This window comes from Zingiber officinale, chromosome 8B (genome assembly GCF_018446385.1).
Source record: "Zingiber officinale cultivar Zhangliang chromosome 8B, Zo_v1.1, whole genome shotgun sequence".
Lineage (NCBI taxonomy): Eukaryota > Viridiplantae > Streptophyta > Magnoliopsida > Zingiberales > Zingiberaceae > Zingiber > Zingiber officinale.
Window position 1 is genome coordinate 70236344 of NC_056001.1, and position 14479 is coordinate 70250822.

At 40.5% G+C, this 14479-nt stretch overlaps 1 non-coding gene across 1 annotated transcript; it reads left to right on the forward strand.

Annotated features, from left to right (window-relative positions):
• Positions 1-11295: 11295 nt before the first annotated feature.
• On the forward strand, positions 11296-11401 carry LOC122018249. Its single transcript, XR_006121677.1, has one exon. It is a non-coding gene; the product is annotated as a small nucleolar RNA R71 (small nucleolar RNA).
• Positions 11402-14479: the final 3078 nt, after the last annotated feature.

Genomic DNA, 14479 nt, shown 5'->3' on the forward strand with positions numbered 1-14479 from the left:
CTACCCAAGTTACAAGAATGTTGAGATCCAACATCACCTTGTGACTACTAATTGTGACTCCTCACAATATGTGACATTGTCCTTCTATCCTAGACATCTAGATTGATCAATATGAGGCATAGACCGTGTCATCCTCCAATCAATCTAAATCTTGAACTCCAAGTAGACTCACTCGATCAAATGAGCTCAACATCTAATGTTGACTCATTTGGGCATGGTCATGCACTTAGTGGTCTCACTCTATAAAGAATACCGATGTCGCTCCCGTCATATGGGAGGGATAGATTCCATCTACATCACTCACATCCCTCTATATAACTTGTTATATACCCAGTAATCGCCTTTATAGTCCACCCAGTTACGGGTGACGTTTAACGAAACCAAAGTACATAACTCCTTATGTAGGGATCCATGGTGACTTCAGGTCTAAGGACTAATAGTCATACTAATAGCCACATGAGAAAGTATATGACACTCATATAACAATCCATGATACTTTCTCATGGCGGGTCATTCAGTATACATTCTCCAATGCATACCCATGTGTCAACTTGATATCTCCATATTCATGACTTGTGAGATCAAGTCATCGAGTTGACCTACATGCTAGACTTATTGTATTAACATTATCCCTGAATGTTAATACTCGACTAGGAATGATTTAGAGTAGTGTTCCCTATATCATCTCACTATCGGTTCAACTAACCGATTGATATAGGTGAGAACCTTCTACTCAAGGACGCTATTATACTTAGTTTATTTGACACCAATATAAGTAAGTATAATAACCAAACTAAATGCCTTTATTAATATACAAGAATATGATACAATGAGTCCATACAATCATCAAATGATTGGCTCTAGGGCTCTAACTAACAATCTCCCACTAGCACTAGTGCCAATCAGTATAGGCTCTAAGGCCTAATGACCTAGTGTGACCATCATGCTTTCTCTGTGCCAAAGCCTTGGTCAAGGGATCTGCGATGTTAGCTTCTATAGATACTCTGCAAATCTTCACATCTCCTCTATCGATAATCTCTTGAATGAGATGGAAACGTTGTAGAACTACTGTGAACTCTGCCAGCTCATAGCACTACCATTCAAGCAAAACACGAACTTCGACTGTGATCTTTAATCATCCTGATCGGCTGGAAGCTGGCATCACTGTAACCCTTTACAGTTAGCTCATCATTGCCTCCATATATCAAGAAATATTCTTTAGTCCTTCATAAGTACTTAAGAATATTCTTGACCACTATCCAGTGACTTTCACCTGGATCTGACTGGTATCTGCTCGTCATGCTCAAAGCATACGAGACATCAGGTCGAGTACATAGCATGGCGTACATGATAGACCCTATGGCTGAGGCATAAGGGATCTGATCCATGCGGTCTCTCTCCTCTCTAGAAGAAGGACCTTGAGTCTTCGAAAGACTCACGCCATGTGACATAGGCAGAAATTCCTTCTTGGAGTTCTGCATGGCAAACCGAAGGAGTACCTTGTCATTATATGTACTCTGACTTAGGTCAAGCAATCTCTTAGATCTTTCTCTATAGATCTATATTCCCAGAATACGAGATGCTTCACCTTAGTCCTTCATTGAGAAACAACTTCCTAGCCAAGTCTTCACAGACTGAAGCAAAGAGATGTTACCCCAATGAGTAGTATGTCATCCACATACAATATGAGGAAGACAACTATATCCCCTACAACCTTCTTGTAGACACAAGGTTCATCTTCGTTCTTGATGAAACCAAACTGTTTGATTGCATCATCGAATCGAAGATTCCAGCTCCGAGAACCTTGCTTTAGTCCATAAATGGACCTATGCAGCTTGCATACTCTACTAGTATGCTGTGGATCTACAAAACCCTCAGGTTGTGTCATGTACAGATCCTCGAGCAGGTTTCTATTCAGAAACGCGGTTTTGACATCCATCTGCCATATCTCGGAATCTGGTCTCATCACAGCTTCCTGATAAGTGGTAGGCTCATCCTCTTTGAACACAATGGCATCATGGTCAGACAAGAGAAATGAGTATCTCTCAGGCTGACGACGTACCCTATCAGACCTGCGAAGAGGTATGTCTACTTGAACCGGTTGTTGTTCCTTAACTCCTTATGGAACAACATCATCCACAACACTTTGTGGTTTCAGTTCAATTTCCATCGAGGCATCAGTGCTATTGTTCGCATCTTGAACTTCTTCAAGATCGAACGCGCTCCCACTAGTCTTTCTAGAAACAAAGTCCCTTTCTAGAAAGACCCCAGTCTTTGCCACAACTACCTTATGCTGACTGGGAATGTAGAAGTAATATCCCTTAGTTTCCTTGGGATAACCGATGAAATAGCACTTGTCGGATTTGGGTCCTAATTTGTCTGAGACTTGACGTCGTACGTAAGCCTCACAGCCCCAAATCCTCATGAAAAACACCTGGGCATCTCTCCCAGTCCATATCCTATATGGTGTCTTTATCACGGCCTTGGATGGAACTCGGTTGAGAATGAAAGCTGCCGTGTCTAGAGCATATCCCCATAGATATGTCGGACGATCTGTGTGACTCATCATAGATCGTACCATATCTAATAAGGTACGATTCCTCCTTTCGGATACACCATTCCACTGTGGTGTTCCAGGAGGAGTGAGTTGAGATAAAATCCCACACTCAGCTAAGTAGTCACGAAACTCATGGCTTAAGTATACACCACCTCGATCTGATCGAAGTACCTTAATACTCTTGCCAAGCTGGTTCTGTACTTCATTCTTGAATTCTTTAAACTTTTCAAAGGATTCAGATTTATGTGTCATCAAATACACATAACCATATCTACTGAAGTCATCAGTAAATGTGATGAAATACCTATAACCGCCTCTAGCAGCAACATTGAAAGGGTCATATACATTACTATGTATGAGTCCTAACAAATCAGTTGCTCTCTCGCTGTGCCCACTAAAGGGAGTCTTGGTCATCTTGCCTCGTAGGCATGACTCGCATATCTCATATGATTCAAAATCAAATGAGTCCAACAAACCATCCTTATGGAGTTGGGATAAGCGCTTGTCATTTATATGACCTAAGCGACAGTGCCAAAGGTAGGTTTGGTTCATGTCATTAGACTTGAACCTCTTGGTATTTACGTTATAGATAGGGCTTTCAAGGTCTAGAATATAGAGTCCGTTTATCAGAGGTGCACTACAATAGAACATATCGTTTAAGTAGACGGAACAACATTTGTTCTTTATAATAAACGAGAAACCTTTCTTGTCCAAACAAGAAACTGATATAATGTTCTTAGTTAATGCAGGCACATAACAACAATCGACTAACTCTAGTACAAGCCCAGAGGGCAGAGATAAACAGTAAGTCCCTACAGCAACAGCAGCAACCCGTGCTCCATTGCCTACTCGTAGGTCCACCTCGCCCTTTGTCAATGCCCTGCTATTTCTCAGCGCCTGCACATCAGTACAAATGTGAGAAGCACATCCAGTATCTAATACCCATGATGTAGAAATAGTTAGATTGACTTCTATAACATATATACCTGAAGTGGAAGTCTCACTTCGCTTCTTCTTAATACCCAGTGCCCGGTCTGACCGCAGTGGAAGCAGGTAGCATCCTTGGCGACCCCTCCTTTAGGCTTCAGTGCCTTGCCTTTGCCCTTGGCTTGGGACTTTCCCTTGCCTTTGGGCTTGCCTTTGCCCTTATGCTTCTGGACCATCAGAATGGGCTTAACCTTCTTAAGGTTAACCTCAGCAGTTCGTAACATACTAAGGAGCTCGGGCAGTGGCTTGTCAATCTCGTTCATGTTATAGTTCAGAACGAATTGACTATAGCTATCCGGCAAGGATTGCAAGATTAAGTCAGTGGCCAGCTCTTGGCCAAGTGGGAACCCCAGTCTTTGTAGGTTCTCTATGTACCCAATCATCTTGAGTACATAAGGACCTACGGGAGCCCCGTCTGACATCTTGCACTGAAACAGTGCCTTAGAGATCTCAAATCTCTCATGCCTCGCTTGTCCCTGATATAGTTGGCGAAGATGCTCAACCATATCGTAAGCGCCCATCAACTCGTGTTGCTTCTGAAGCTCAGAGTTCATGGTCGCGAGCATTAGACAGGATACATCTAATGCGTCGTCTTGATGCTTCTTGTAAGCATCTTTGTTGGCTCGCGGGGCATTGGTAGGAGGAGCCTCCGGAATGGGCTGCTCCAGAATGTACAGCTTACGCTCCTGGGTGAGAACTATTCTCAAGTTCCTGTACCAGTCCAGGAAATTCGCTCTGTTGAGCTTGTCCTTCTCAAGGACAGATCGCAGGGAGAAGGAATTCGTGTTCGACGTCATGGTTATCTACAACAGAAAATTTGCAGAAATAAATATCATATTCTTTAAAAATCATTTAATTAGGCCTTTAATTAAATGATGCTCCCACTGAATACTATAATTCTTGTGGGACAAGATCCACATCATACTAACCTTTGAGTTAGCTTTGGCTAATACGCCCAAGGCTTAGTATGATCGGTAGGTAACAATTACCAATTACATCTCTATGCAACTCTTGTTTATAGAATCAATATCTGCATTTATATTAAAACTCGAGTTAGCTTTAGCTAATACGCCCGAGAGTTAATATAGATGTGATTTTGACCTATCTTTTCCAACCGTGGAAATAATGCCTATAGTTGACTCGATCCAACCGAGTAACTAGGAATACTCAATCTAATTGAGTTTGTATTCACCCATGCGTTGATAGGCGGGACCAAGATTGTCCCTCCGTACCCTACCAAGATAATATGTATTGCTCTGCTTTGGCAGATTCAACAATACATGTGATCGAGGTAGTGATAGGTATCACGGCACGGTTAGGCATTTAGAGTTGGTTCGATCGAGATCTAATCTAATCGAAAAGGATGCATCTTGTGCATGACTTAGATCTAATCTAATCGCAAGGGTGCATCATGTGCACGACTTAGATCTAATCTAATCGTAAGGCACTAATTAATTAATTACTTATTAAACATGCATCATATTCATAAGCAATTAACTAATTAATCTATTTGTGATTTAGTCATGCCCCTACTACGATCTTCTCAATCCAATGAGAAGATCGAATGGTCAACTTAGGGTCAACAGCTTCTCCAAGCTCCTCCCTTTGACCACCTTGTGTTGCTCGTGCCCGCCTCGGAACTCCGTCTCGTGTGGACCCTCCACCGCTTCAATTTGTACATTACAATTTGAAACTCGAGTTACATTCGAGTCTAAATCTAATTTACAACAAGAATATAAGAGAAAGGCACGACGCGCAGGTCACGGAAAAATAAAAACATACAACACGCGCAAACACATAACGGCACACAGGCCGTATTATGAATTACAACACAATCCAATCATATTGGGTTTTTGGGCCATGACTATCACAAAATTAATATATAACTCAAAATAATATATTTTTTCATAATTTTCTATCATTTTAAAATTAATTTTTATAATTTTTTACGAGTAAAATTTCCCGGCGGTCCCGTTTAGCGATTTCGGGCGCAATCGCGGAACGGATCCCCTTGCGGGGCCAGGGGCAGCGCCCCTACCCGCGATCTAACCATCGCGAGGGTTCCTTTGCGATCCAACATCGCCTAAACTTACTGTCCCAAAACGATTTGGGACGAAACCTTTGAGAAGAATTTTCCCGGCGCAATCGCGAAGCAAATCCCCTTGCGGGGTTAGGGGGAGTGCCCCTACCCATGATCTAACTATCGTGAGTTGCTCCTAAGCGATCCTACAGCGCCTTCGCTCGCTGTCCCAAACGGATTTGGGTCGAAACATCACCGTTTTGGAAAAAACTTCCCGGTAGTTGAAGCCTACAAGCGTCTAAACACTAGTGCTTCGATTACTCGAGAAAAATACTCATAAAAACCCAAAAATCATAATTTTACAGAAAATTACAGAAACTTTAGTTTTCATAAAACCAAAAAATTAAACTCGTACAAGCCTTGCACGTGGCTCTGATACCACTGTTGGGTCTTTCGGGCCGCGAAAACTGCTTTTCGCGTCGCGGAAACACCGAATCACCCAAAGCCGTAGATCCGTGCAAGGAAAAATTCGAAGACAATACGAGTACGAGTTTCAAAAACCTTTAGATCTACTCCTCGATCTATGTGTTAAGAAATTTACCCTTGTAGCGAAGCCCTTCGCGTTCCCGCTCGTCCAAACGGTGTCGGATCTCGAGAGTGTCAACGTAGACACTCCTCTAATGATATCCACACGAACAAGGAGTGTCTCTCACACTCAAAGGATGGAGAAGAGAGCCCCAAGTGTGCTAGCACTTTCTAGAGCTCTCGGATGGGATTGAAAAAAGGGAGAAAAGAGAGAAAACAAGAAGACTCTCACATACTCAACTAGTAGTATCCTCTTCTTGTGTCCTTCACACTCTCTTATCTTTTCTTGGATGAAACTCAACACCTCCTCACGACCATGGAAGTCACGGCAACCACCAAGAGAAGCAAGCATCCAAGGAAGAAGAAGCAAGAATGAATGCCAATCAATTGCATTCATACACCATCAAATGTGTGGCCAGCCACACAAATGTAACTCCCTCATTTAATGTGGTCGGCCACATTAAAAGGAATGGGTGTGTAACCTCCATGAGGTGGCACACCATTATGAGGTGGTGATGATGTGGCAAGGATGTGTCATGCCATGTAGGATGAGTCAACCTACATGATGTGGCAATGCATCAAGTCAAACTTGATGTTTCAACTTTCATTTGGTCAAGTCAAAATTGACCAATTTCTCCCTTGTTGAGTTAAATCCAAAATTTGATTCAAGTCAATTTCAATTTAATGAATCTCAATTCATTAATATAAATTGACTCAATGAATCAAATTTAAATTAGACTCATTCAACATTTGAATCTAATTGAGTCTAACTCAATAAGTCTAATTTGAATCCAATCTTTGGTGCATCATATGAACCTAATCCAATTGGTTCATCATATGAACCTAATCTCCATCCACATGTTCTTTGTGTGTGACCCAATAGGTTCTTGTAACGTTGGCAATGCCCCTAAACTCATTTAGAAGCATAAGTAATGAGCGGTATCTAGCAATACATCATTACTACGCAAGTTACAAGAATGTTGAGATCCAACATCACCTTGTGACTACTAATTGTGACTCCTCACAATATGTGACATTGTCCTTCTATCCTAGACATCTAGATTGATCAATATGAGGCATAGACCGTGTCATCCTCTAATCAATCTAAATCTTGAACTCCAAGTAGACTCACTCGATCAAATGAGCTCAACATCTAATGTTGACTCATTTGGGCATGGCCATGCACTTAGTGGTCTCACTCTATCAAGAATACCGATGTCGCTCCCGTCATATGGGAGGGATAGATCCCATCTACATCACTCACATCCCGCTATATAATTCGTTATATACCCAGTAATCGCCTTTATAGTCCACCCAGTTACGGGTGACGTTTAACGAAACCAAAGTACATAACTCCTTATGTAGGGATCCATGGTGACTTCAGGTCTAAGGACTAATAGTCATACTAATAGCCACATGAGAAAGTATATGACACTCATATAACGATCCATGATACTTTCTCATGGCGGGTCATTCAATATACATTCTCCAATGCATACCCATGTGTCAACTTGATATCTCCATATCCATGACTTGTGAGATCAAGTCATCGAGTTGACCTACATGCTAGTCTTATTGCATTAACATTGTCCCTGAATGTTAATACTCGACTAGGAATGATTTAGAGTAGTGTTCCCTATATCATCTCACTATCGGTTCAACTAACCGATTGATATAGGTGAGAACCTTCTACTCAAGGACACTATTATACTTAGTTTATTTTGCACCAATATAAGTAAGTATAATAACCAAACTAAATGCCTTTATTAATATACAAGAATATGATACAATGAGTCCATACAATCATCAAATGATTGACTCTAGGGCTCTAACTAACAGCATGCTCGTGTCTTCCTTGGCCGCTGGTTGTGAGGCACTGCTGTGCAAGATTGCACGACCATTCTTTGCTTCCTCTCTAGAGTAGCCACACGGTCGTGCAAGGTTGCACGGCCAGAGCCTTCTACTTCTCTGCTTGGCCACGGGTTGATTGGCATGATCGTGCCATTTGGCACGGCCAAGGCCCTCTTCATCTCTGGATTGCAAGCATAGCCGTGCCATTTGGGACGACCGGAACATGCTCATGGCCACACGGTCGTGTGGCCTTGCACGACCCAAGCTCCTGTGTGCACTTTTGCTCCATTTTCGCTCCAACTAACGTCCTGTCAACAAGAAAACAAGCAAAGAGCATATTTTCGAACAAAAGAGTATTTATGATGAGTATGCACTAAAGGAGATGATTATGCAAAGAATATGTATGCATAAAGCAAGTGAATGTGCACTAAAACATGCATAAACGATCATACTATTTACACACATCACACCCCCAGACTTAAACCTTTGCTTGTCCTCAAGCAAAACCCGCAATCTAGATTCATGTGGTTAGATAGTGCATCATAATCTCTAGCAAGTCAATCTAATTCTATCAAATGATTTCATTGGTGAGCAAGATACAAAAGTAGTTTAAGTATGACCAATGTAGTAGTCCTCCGTGCTCAGTGCGAAAGTGACCTAAATTTATCAAGTTTCAATCCCTAAGTCTAGTCACGTCGTCATAAAATTGTGTTCCTTATGCTTCCGGCGATAGACACTTACCTGCCACACGCAAGATTCGTTCCCCGCAAAAATGCTATGCATCGTCTACACAAGGTCTCAAAGGAATATTCAGTATCAAGAGAAACATAGCATTCATTTCCCTAGTAACCTAACTCGGTCTCAAAGGGGTGAATTGCTAGTTTCCACTCACGACAACAGTTTTTTTATCCCTTATTTTTTTCATTCATTCATTTCTTCTTTTTTTTTTGAATTTTGCAAAGTACTAAATTTGAATAAACTTTCATTTTGGGGGGGGGGGGATTAATTTTTTTCCAAATGAGCTTACATGATCTGAGTTTATCTAGTAACCAAAATATAGTTGAGAGGACACTATAGAAACACAAGTACTAGTCCAATCCTATAAATCATGACTATTTTTGAGTTATCAACCATCAAAAATAGGCATAGTGTATAGAGATCCTAAAACAAGGTCAATACTTAAACTCTTATAATAAAAACATTACTCACTTCATGCTTTCATAGATAGAAAAAGATAGATCACTAAACATAAGTAACACATGAACCACATAAAATCTAGAATAACTAGTATTTTGCATTAAGGAACAAACAATCATAATATGATGTAAGATGCAACTAGTATAAATTTTATTATGCAAAAAGAAATAAGCAAAAGTTGAACTAAACTAAATGCATTCTAATGCATCCCCCCAGACTTAAACTTTTCATCATCCTGATGAAAACTAGAAATGTAATGTGAAGGAAATTTATGAAGTTTAGAGAAGTTACCAAGTGATGAGATTCAAATGGTTGACATTCATGTGCTTCAAGATACTCCTCTATCCGATGCTCACATTCCTCCATAACTCTGAAATCTATAAAAAGAATGATAGACAAGAAAAATTAAGTAGAGGGTATGAATTATTAAAAATAAATGAAATTAGAAATAACTAAAGACATGAATGAAAACAAAGAAAATGAACTTGGGTTGCCTCCCAAGAAGCGCTTGTTTAAGGTCATTAGCTCGACCACCTCATTAGATTCATCGAAATCTCGCTCTTGGAGGGGTAAGATATTTTAGAACCCTCTTACCAAGGGCTCTTATTATGGAGGGAGCTTTCATCAAAAAGTGAAGAATCACTCTCTCCATCTTCGTCTTCTTGGAAATTCTTTCAGGAGGTCGAAGATGGTTCAGATCGAGCTTCCAATTATAAGCCCCATGAAAATCTGTACATGCAAAGAAAATACAAATCTCCCGCAAACGTATTAGATAAGATAAAGCCATAACCATATTAAGATAAGAAGAATAAGAAATAAAAACTGAATCACATCCAACAAAGTCAATGGCAGGTACCTCTATAAAAGTTTCCAAAAGATCACAAGAAATACTAACCTTAATTTGCTGAGAGGTACCTGAAATTTCTAAACATGTGGATGCGACTTACTCTGAATCAAATGATAGTTCTGGCTCTGGCTCTGGTATTGGTACTTCCAAAGGTAGTGATTCTTGAGACTTTGCTAACTCTGCACAAGTCCCTACACATGGATCCACAACATGTTCAATTCTTGTAACACATGTTCAGGTTGTGTGGATAAAGGAGGTGATTCTTGAGATGCTGTTTCCACACCACAGCTCCGTACACTTCCTTCCAAATCATCATTATCAACACAAGCATCGAAAAATAAACCAACGTCTATATCTTCAACAGGACAATCAACTATAGGAGGATCATTGACTTCGTTTGCATTTTTACGTTGATCTACCTCAATACATTCATCATCTGAAAATTCAATGTCACTATAACATCCTGTAAACTCTGGAGAAAGATCTGAAAACTTGTTATCCACTGCATTATTATCACAATCCTCATCTGTAGAGTCCTCATCTTCATATACATCCAGAAATCTACACTCAAGCATTTTTATATCACAAAATTTTCCAAGATCTTTATCTTCGTTAGCCCCCACTAGCCTTTGTGGAAAAGGAACCCTTAGTGAAAGTCTTTGGAATGGTTGAGCATAAGGCTGAGGTTCAAATTGCTTGTCTAGTGATAGTCTGATCAATCATTGAGGGAAAGGTACTTGTGGCATTTGGGAACCTCCTAGAATAATGGAACTAAGTTCATATGATCTTCTATTATTCTTCTCCTCAATTCTATACAAGTCATTTTTCAGAAGTTCTTCATGATTCTTGTCGCTCCTCAACTTACTATCATTACACTTTTCACTAGATCTTATTTGTGTAGGAGGGGGATCTTCTTTGAACCATTTTGAAACTATGCTCTCAATCTTTGCCCCCAAATGTTTGAACTCCTCACTCTGTGACTTCCGAATTTCGACATTCTTGGGTGGTTGAATTGTATTTCGTTTGATAGGCTCTCTAGTATATATGGCTTGTACTTCTTAAGTTTCTGAGGGAGATTCAATCCAACTTTTGCTCGACCATCCATGGAGGTTCAATGTCACTTGATTAATTAATGTATAAGCTTCTTCTATACTCTTTTCCATAAATGCACCTCCAGCTGATGAATCTAACAAACACTTATCTGAAAAAGAAATTTCCCTATAGAATATGTGTAGAATCAACCATTTCTCCAAGCCATGGTGAGGGCACTGCCTTTGTAGACTCTTGAATCTGTCCCATGCATCAAATAAAGATTCTCCATTTGCTTGAACAAAATTTGTGATGCAACTCCTCATGTAGATTTTTCTGCTTGGAGGGAAAAAATGATTCAAAAATTGCTGCTCCAATTGTTCCCAACTTGTGATGCTTTGAGGATGAAGAGAATATAACCAAGTCCTTGCCTTGTCCTTGATACTGAAAGGAAATGTCATCAATCGAACTGTATCCGCTGACACTCCTTCATAGTCCACCATATCACAAAGCTCTAAAAATCTCTCAAGGTACAGATAAGGACTTTTCTGATACTTCTCCTCCAAATTTATGACCTTGTATCATGGAAATTAATTCTGGGTCTAGTTGGAAACTTTCTGCTTCAATATGAGGCTGCACAATGGGAGATAAAAATCTTGCAGAAATGGGTGCAGAGAAATCTTTTAAGGACCTGCTTGACATGTTAGTGCTCATGGATATTCAAGAAAAAATTATGAGAGAAAAAAAACAAAAAATGAAGAATTAAGAGCAAGAAAGAGAATACAAAAATAAAGAAAATGAAAAACTGAACCTTAAACTAATAACAAGAAATAAATGCAGAGTTTTAAGATAAGAAAGAAAATGAAGATTTTTTTTTTTTAGTTATGAAAATGGAAAAACCAAAGCTATTCACAAGTCTAGATTAACTAAATTACTAATCTACTAATGTTAATGCGAACAGTCCCCGGCAACGGTGCCAAAAATTTGTTACGCAACCGCAAGTGTACGGTTTCGTCGCCAGTAATAAAAATATCGAATCCACAGGGACTGTTGATTAAGCACTAGAGATGTCGCAAGGTAAGTTATCTAGATGGTCGAAAGCTGGCTTTGGCATTTGCAAACTAACGAGGGTGATTGAAAAGGGAAAGAGAAGGATGAGAGAAAGAGAAAGAACTGATCTTAGATGGAATGAGCTTCGGGAGATGGATTCTAGGATTTCGGCTTCATTGTAATACTAGGAGATACTACATAGATTGCTTAGTTTCTACCCTCTATGTCCATGCTCTTGTAGGAAGTTAGATTGGTCAATATCCCTAAGTGTCGAATAGAGATGATCCCTGTGAAATCCTGTAACGATTAACCCCCCTGTCACGAGGGCGCCTCGGTCGATCACTGGGATACACATCTAGTAAATAACAATAAGGATAAGGGTTACCTACCTCCTTATAGAGGAATTGCCTCTCCCTTCAAGAAAATGTCCTAGACGTCCGTGAACAGGTTACCCTTGTCACTAGGGTCCCTCGGGTATACGATCTAGAGCACTCTCTTTACGAGAGCAGCAGTTCCTAAGGAATTGTTTCTCCTTTTAAGGGAACGTCTTAGACGTCCAGAAAGGGTTACCCCTGTCACTAGGGTACCTTGGTCAATACGCTCTAAGGTATCCCCTTTGCGGGATCAACAATCCTTCACATCAAACAATCAAAGCATAGAAACGTAAACATGGCACACACGCAACTCATCAAGCATGAACAAGGCATCAACAGGTCATTGAATAGAAACAAGGTGAATCTACTGTCACGCTCCGCAAGTGTACGGAAATGCCGCAAGTAATATAAAAGATTATCGTATCCACAGGGACTGGAATAAGCACTAGAAATGTCTCAATGCGAATTAGCTAAACAACTATCCAATCGTTTCAAATGCAAAGTGAAGGTAAACAAATCTAATATTATAGATCAACAAACAAGAGTTTAGTGTTTTGGGTTATGATAAGGGAGATTCTAGGAGTTTCGGTTTCTTTGTAAGATTTCTTGAATGTAAATGGTTCACCAATTCTTATCCCTCAATTGCCAAACACTTGTAGAAAGTTGTCGGTTCTCTCTTGCAATAGATAACCGGCTAAGGACTGAGAAATGTATCTAAATATGATCAATTAGACGTGAACCTACGTTGTCCTTACACAGAAGCGCACCTATTACTATGCCTTCCTCGGATATCAACATAGAAGCCCACAACTTATTAATCTATCAAGATACAAGAAACTAAACAAAAAATCCATCCTACTCTCTTGAATATTCCTATTTCCTCTTCAAGATTATCTCTCAAACGTCCTAACACGGGCTTGCACCTGTCACGTGAATCCCTCGGATGATCGAGTGAGAGTTTATCTTTACAAAGTCCACAAGAAATCCAAACAATCAATCAAGAATGAGAATTAAGCACAAATCACCATTAATCATTCAAGATCTAATTGATACAAGCAAGACAATGTCATTGAAACAAGAAAATGACAAATCCATAAGAGATTACATCAATCCATCATACAAATACTCCCTTAATCCTAGAATACAAGATATACTCCATGAATCGAGGAAGAATATCCGAAGAAATGAAGATTACAAGCATTTCTTAAATCCCCAATCCAAGAAACCAAGAAAAGGGGGAAAGAGAAAACTTATCTACGAAGAAGCCTCGTCTTCGGATCCTATCCTCGCTCCGGAGTCGAAATCGTCAAGAACTCCCTTAGAATCGCCCAGAAATCCTCCCAAGAATGGAAGGAAACCACCAAATCTTGCCTTCTCCCAAAGGGGGAGAGATCCCCTTTCAATTCATGAAGGAGGGTTTAAATAGAGGAGGGAATCGGGTGCCACACAGCCCCGTGACACGGCCGTGTGAGATTCACACGGCCATGTCCAGTTCCTTCTCTGCCAAAGCTGCACGGCCGTGTGACTCACACGGCCAGGACCCTTCCGCTCTCTGGAAATGCTACACGGCCGTGTGGTTCACACGGCCACAGCCTGCTTGGTTTCTGGAAACCTCACACGGCCGTGTAGATCCACACGACCATGTAAGGCTTCTGCTCTGGTTGGCTTCAAATCTTGACACGGTCGTGTGAGGTTCACACGGCCATGTCATCTTCCTCTTCTGTTGGTGCCAAACTCCACACGGCCCGAGCTCCATACCAGTGCAGGGCCGTGTGAGGTACATGGCCTGGTGCTTTCTCCCTTTGTTTCCTCCAAGGCTTGCCCAAAGATGTAGATTCTTCACCAAATCGACTCCTGTGTACAAAAAATGCACAAAAAGCAGATCTCCGAACCAAAAGAGTAAATATGCTAAAAGGAAAGCTGGAAGTATAAAAATGCATAGATCAAGCATGCTCAAAGTATGTAAATGTGCGTAAAAACAT